This window comes from Ixodes scapularis, unplaced genomic scaffold (assembly GCF_016920785.2).
Source record: "Ixodes scapularis isolate PalLabHiFi unplaced genomic scaffold, ASM1692078v2 PGA_scaffold12__126_contigs__length_90152505, whole genome shotgun sequence".
NCBI classification, from domain to species: domain Eukaryota; kingdom Metazoa; phylum Arthropoda; class Arachnida; order Ixodida; family Ixodidae; genus Ixodes; species Ixodes scapularis.
In genome coordinates, this window is record NW_024609838.1 from 42,077,163 (window position 1) to 42,083,906 (window position 6,744).

General features: G+C 42.4%; 1 pseudogene; it reads right to left on the reverse strand.

The window, feature by feature from the left end:
- Positions 1-4,806: 4,806 nt before the first annotated feature.
- On the reverse strand, positions 4,807-6,471 carry LOC120849230 (annotated as a pseudogene).
- Positions 6,472-6,744: the final 273 nt, after the last annotated feature.

Genomic DNA, 6,744 nt, shown 5'->3' on the forward strand with positions numbered 1-6,744 from the left:
TATCGTCCGATCTCAATAACCAGCATTCCTTGCAAACTTCTTGAACATATAATTTTTTCTCACCTCGTCAACTTCTTAGAATCTAACAACTTCTTCAACAATGCCCAACACGGTTTTCGAAAAACATTTTCATGTGAGACCCAACTGCTATCTTTCACGAATGACCTACATCACATTCTGGACCGAGGATCCCAGGCGGACTGCATTTTCCTGGATTTCGCCAAAGCATTTGACAAAGTTTCTCACAATCTTCTGCTTCTAAAACTTTCCAAACTTAACATAGACAATAACGTTCTCGCATGGATACAGTCTTTTTTAACTCAACGGTCTCAATTTGTCACTGTGAATAACAATAACTCCTCTTTTGTCAAAGTTGCGTCAGGGGTTCCGCAAGGGACAGTCTTAGGGCCGTTGCTATTCTTAATTTATATTAACGACCTACCCACTAGTGTCTCTTCGTCCGTGTCTCTGTTCGCTGACGACTGTGTACTTTACCGTGAGATTCTCAATCATAATGACACCTGTATACTCCAATCAGACATTAATGCTATTTACCGTTGGTCTGACTCGTGGTCTATGAAGCTTAACACTAACAAATGCAAGGTCATGCGTGTGTCTCGCCAGTCTCAGGACTGTCCTATTTCCTTAATAATGCTCATCTAGAACCGGTATCTTCGTACAAATATTTAGGCGTACATATAGCTTCTAACCTTTCATGGAAAACACATATTCAGCATATTTCAGCTAACGCTAACCGCATGTTAGGTTACATCAAGCGAAATTTTTCATTAGCCCCTGTCTCACTGAAATTAACTCTTTACAAAGTTTTAATTCGTCCCAAGTTAGAATATGCAGCTTCTGTCTGGGATCCCGGACTAGTCACTCTCGTATCTACATTGGAAGCCGTTCAGAACAGATCCGCTCGTTTCATCCTCACAAACTATCACCGCACCGCTAGCGTCACCTCTATGAAAACAACTCTCTCATTACCACCTTTATCCCTACGTCGTAAAATTTCTCGTCTTTCCCTATTCCATAAAATGTATCACCATTATTCTTTCCTGCGCGACAAATTAATTGCTCGGCCTGTCTATGTTTTCTCCCGTCTTGATCATCAACATAAGGTGGGCATTCCTAACTCTATCACAACCACGTTTTATTCATCTTTCGTTCCCCGTACATCCCAGGAGTGGAACCACCTTCCCCGGTCGAACGCCATTATCACGGACTCTGAGCTCTTTAAAAGTACAATAACTAATTACTTTATTACTGAGTGTGTCTAAATATGTATTATGTTATTTGCATTAACCTTCTTGTTGCTCTCCCCCTCTGTAATGCCTTCGGGCCCTGAGGGTATAATAAATGAAATGAAATGAAATGAAGCGTGTCTTGAGCGGACCTGTGCTTAGAGCGCAAACGGGACTGGGAGTCGTGCTTGCCTGCAACAATGTTCGCGCTTCGAACAACACCTCACGAGTCAACCGGATTCAGCCCGGCAGAGCTAGTGTATGGCCGCACGTTGAGATCGCCGCTATTGATAATTCGGGAAACCTGGGAGCAGACTTGTGCTCGTTACTTGAAAAATGTAATAGATTACAATTACAATTTACCGAGCCCTAAATGTAATGGATTACGGTTACAAATTACTTTCTCTGAAAAGTAACGGATTACTTTTCTCGTTGCGTTACAAATTATTTTCACGTTTCTTTTCCCGTGCGCTTATCAAGCAAAAAATAGAAACAATTTCGATGTTTTCAAAAATGTTCTGCAACTCGACTTGCCATTTCTCATATACCCGCATTATGGTAGTCCTTGTAAAAATAAAATATTTTACTTGAAAGAATTCATTGTACGTGCAAGGTTCACCTGTAAGCTGACAAGGCAGTGAAAGCTGCAACCACTACCGGTTTAGCTTACAGCGACCGGAAATGGTCCCTGGAATTCTGCAGACAAAGATAGCGGTGAGCTTGCTCAGTAGCCGCATCTACCTCCGCTAGGAGATGTGAAGGTAAGGAACCGACCTACGAAAGCTCCCATTGAAAACGGGCCTTTCAAGTTGCGTAAAAGTAAAAAACAATTAAACACTAAGAGGTTTCTCAGAAGAAAAATGCGATGGCAGGCAATGGAAAGAAGGTAAGTCGACTCGGCGTTGTCTTCTTGGTCTTTGTTTATCACATTCTATTTTCACGTCTTTCTAGAGGTTCTGATAACCAATCAGACGAAAAATTGTTTTTTTCGGTTATTCTTCTCTTCATGATGGTTTCCATTTAAGTTTGTTGAACTTATTATCTCTATGCCTCTAAATGGACTGCTCATATTGCCCCAAATTCTTTATTATGTTCATATTTAAAAAAGTAACGAGTAATTAAAGGAATCAGTTACCAATATTTTGTAACAAAATTACATTACAAATTACTTCCGAAAAAAAGTAACGTGGCAATTAGAAAATTACAAAAAAACAAGTAACGGATCACAAGTAATCCGTTACATGTAACGGATTAATTCCCAAGTCTGCCTGATGGGACCAGGGGGAGGACCCAACGGTTGTAGAGTATGTTTTACAGCTACTCGAACGCCTGCAGGGCGCAAGACGGGTAGTAGGCGGCAACATGAAGGCAGCTCAGACGAAATTTTAAGCCTATTACGACGACACCGCTAAAGTTCACGGTTACGAGTGAAAGGATCAGGTCATGCTATTGAGACCATCGAAAAAGAATCGTTTAGAGGTTCAATGGGAGGGGACCCGCTTAGGTCACGGAAAGGCTCTCCCAGAAAGAGTGTGCCTGTTTGGTTTAGGCGGTGCAGAAGCTGGCTTGCTACGTTGCCGGGACGAGATTTACCATTGAGACAGACCACTGTCCTCTCACATGGCTAAGGAACATGTCGCCCGAAGATGGTCGTCTCTTCAGCTGGAGCCTCGCGCTGCAACAACTGTTTGGGATTAAGTACAAGCGGGAAATTGCAGAAGAAAAACAAGGAACAATAAAAATATTGCACACTCGTCGCCCTCATATATAAATTTTTACGGCCCGCCGATGGACGGCCGGGAGGACGTTTTTACAAACTATAAAAAAAGTAAAACGAACGAGACCAAAGGAATTTCGTTCGGAAAGCGATTCCGATCTACAACCCGTTTGGCACCGCCAAACTGCTCGCGCTCGTCCGGTTCTTCACCGTGGAACTCTCGCTTTTGTTTGTGCAGTCAACGACAGGGTTTTTATTTTATTTTATTTGTTTGGTATGCAAGGTATTTTGTTTGTTTTTTTTTTGTTTCCGCGAATAATATGAAAGGCCCTGGCCGGACGTCACTTCCGGACACACCGAGCTTCCGGTATGGTCCGCTGACTCCCCGAGTCCACTTCGCCGAGGGAGCAGTGGCCGTTGCCCTGAAGTGGCATTTCGACCAGACGACGCGCCTGGCCATGACATCAAGAAGGTTGTCCATCAAACAGCGTCCTCGCAACTTATAGGTAAGTTTCTACAATACTTTTTTTTTTCCCTCCTGAGGAGTAAAGAGCAATTTTCAACGCCCGTCGCTTACACTCACGAGTCAATATCAGGTAGCCTATGTTTTTTTTTTTTTTTTTTTTTTTTTTTTTTTTTTTATTACCGATCATAAGTTGAAAGGCAGTCGATTACAATAATTGGGATACTTTCGAGTAATTTGTAATTGTAATTGATTAAACAGTAGTTCTAATAGAAATTAACTACTTTTCCGAGTATTTTCTATACTTCTAATTTATCCAAAAGTAGTTATAGTTGTAATCTAACTACTTTCGTGGGTAATTTATGGTGGTAAGCTGTTTAAAAGTAGTTGTAGCTGTGCTTTCATTACTTTTAGCTTAAGAAGTGGCGAAGTCTGAGTTACAATCAATGTTGTACGGAACGGCGTTCCTGAAACGCGATCCTTTTACGAGGAACGAAGGAACGCCGCCGTTCCATTTGGCATCGGTGGAACTGGAACGGGAACGCGTTACATTTTTACTGAAACAGAGAGGGAAAAGCGTTCCGTTTTTTCTTTCGTCCAGTCGGGTAATTTTGAGGTACACGTAGGAGAGCGTGTTGGATGGAGAAAAGTTCACACGGAAAGAATAAAAACACAGAAAATAGACGAGGGACAGACACACACAGTTCTTTCAACGAGCAACTACATTTAAATGATGCCCATGACACTATGATGAACCACTTTGGTCACAGAGAAAATTAAGTGAAGACGAAAATACTAGAAGATACTAGAAAAAGGTAAAAGTAAAGATAGCTGAATTTAACTTCCTGACAAGGAAGAAGAAGAAGAATCTGGAGGAGATGTTTTCTGTGACAATTCCGGCGCTAAAAAATCCATCTCTGATGTCACAACAACATCGAGGGCTCGGAAACATTGTCTGTGGTAGTTTGGATCTTAAATGCTTCGATTACCTCTCGACAATACTTGTCCTTGTGTGAGCCTAGCACGGTAGTGTTTTCATAGCTAGGAGAAGAGAGAAATTAGCATTTATTGAAAAGAAGACAGCGAGGTAGGCCAGCGCTTTGTGCCGGCTTGCTACGGCGTGAAAGAAGATGAAATTAAAAAAAAGTAAATAAAAAGAAATAGTATAGACAAAGATAGCAAAGATATTAGTACGAAGAAAGAATATAAAGAGATGAAAAGAAAAAAAACACAAATGCGCACACACACTCACAAAACTGTTACGTTGGAGTGTTGGCTCACTTTGCAGCACACTGGACTGCAGTTTCTTAAAGTGTTTGTTGAAGATGTCTCTTCTTAATGAAATGTAAAAGAGCTTCAGTGGCCTTGTAACTATCTGTAGTGGAAGGCCAGGGTCCAAACAGAAGCTTCAAGTCCACCTGGTCCTCTTCCTTTAATTTTAGGCGAGTCTTCAGTGCAGTCCTTTCAATACTGTAATCCCCGCGGGCACACAGGACGTGTTCGATGTTATGAATTTTTCTACACGATAAACAATCGGAAGATTTAACTTTGCCAATTTTATGAAGGTAGTAGTTAGTATAGGCAACATTGAACCGCAAACGATGTAACACCGTCTCAAGTTTCCTTGGTAGTCCTCGTGGTATCCGGAATTCGAGTTTAGGATCAATACGGTGAAGGCTGTAATAGTGATATTGCGGATTTTCCCATAAAGATAGTGCGATTTCATTTCCGATAGATTTGATTAAATGATTGGCATCAGATCTTGAAAACGGAATAGGTACAGAAATTGTGCTCTCGTGGGCGTCTTTAGCGGCTCTATCGGCGCACACGTTTCCAATTATCCCGGAGTGGCCCGGAATCCACTGCAAGATGAAGTGATGTCCCTGATTCGATGCATACTGAACAGCCTGCAAAATATCATGCACTAGTTGTGAGTTAATGTTGTCTTTTCTTATCGAAGATAGAGCGTACAACGCAGACCTGGAGTCGACAAGTATTGCCCAACATCGTGGGCTTTCAGTGCCCGCGTGTACAACAGCTGCACGAATAGCTGCTAGTTCTGTCGCTGTTGATGAGGTGGCGTGGCTTAGTTTAGCCTTTATGTATGTGGCTGTGGATGGAATGTATACCCCCAGGGCTGAAGATATGGGAATCGTACAACCATCGGTGTAGATATGAGTAAATGACTCGTAAGTTCTTTGAATATATTCGGGAGATATCTGTGTAATTACCGGGGAAGGAGCTGAATTTTTTTTCGTGTGATTCCTAGTATGCTTGTTCGTATTTCCAAGTGAGGGTAGTTCCAAGGTGGATATTGTGGAATTGCAGCTGCCTCAATTGAACTTGGCATATAGTCTTCTAGTACCATAATAACTTGCGCAAAGCCAGATGATGGTCTATATTTGGCAATGTCTACCAGGTGGTGTTTATACACTCTGGTTTTGTGTCGTAGATGAGCTCGCAGTGTTTCTTACGTCCTTAATATTGCGGGAGATTTCGCACGAGATTTCGCCAGAGTTCCAGAGGTGGAGGTACATTTTGGCAATCCAAAGCAGGCACGAAGTGCTTGTGCACTTCGTGCCTGCTTTGTTCAAGTTCTTTAAAACAAGACCGCGAGACACGTTGCATGACTGGCAAACTGTAGCGCATAAGACCGACAAATAGAGCGTTATAGAGAGCCATCAGCGCCGATACAGAGCATCCCCATCTGGTTCCACTGATCATCTTAATTATGTGTGTAAACGAGGTGAGCTTTTTCTTCAACCGTTTAACGTTCAATCCCACGTCATTTGCCTATCGAGAGTCACGCCCAAAAATGCATGTTCGGAGACATATGGGATTGGGGTTCCTTCTAAGTTAATGGGGTATCTGTACGTTTGTTTCATTGTAAACGCCAACGCCGCAGACTTCTCTGGTGATATGTACAAGCCTCGGCTGCTGAGGTACCGTGCAGCAATGTTCAGGGCTTTTTGTAGTCTGGCTCTGTTTATATATAAAGACTTGCTCGATGACCAGAAACATATATCGTCAGCGTATAAAGATACATGCACAGAAACAAGGGGTATCTTTGGAAGGCCTATAAGGCATATGCTGAACAGCATTGGGCTGAGTACCCTACCTTGGGGAACCCCCTGTTTGACCTCATGGAAGTCAGTGTTGCCATCTTGTGTTGATATAGAGACTTTTCGTTCTTTAAGGTAACTGGAAATCCATATAAACAAGCGCCCTCCAAAACCAATCGCCTTCATGTCGGAAAGTATGGCCTCGTGTTCTACCGAATCGAAGGCTGCTTTTATGTCAACGAATACTGCGGTGGT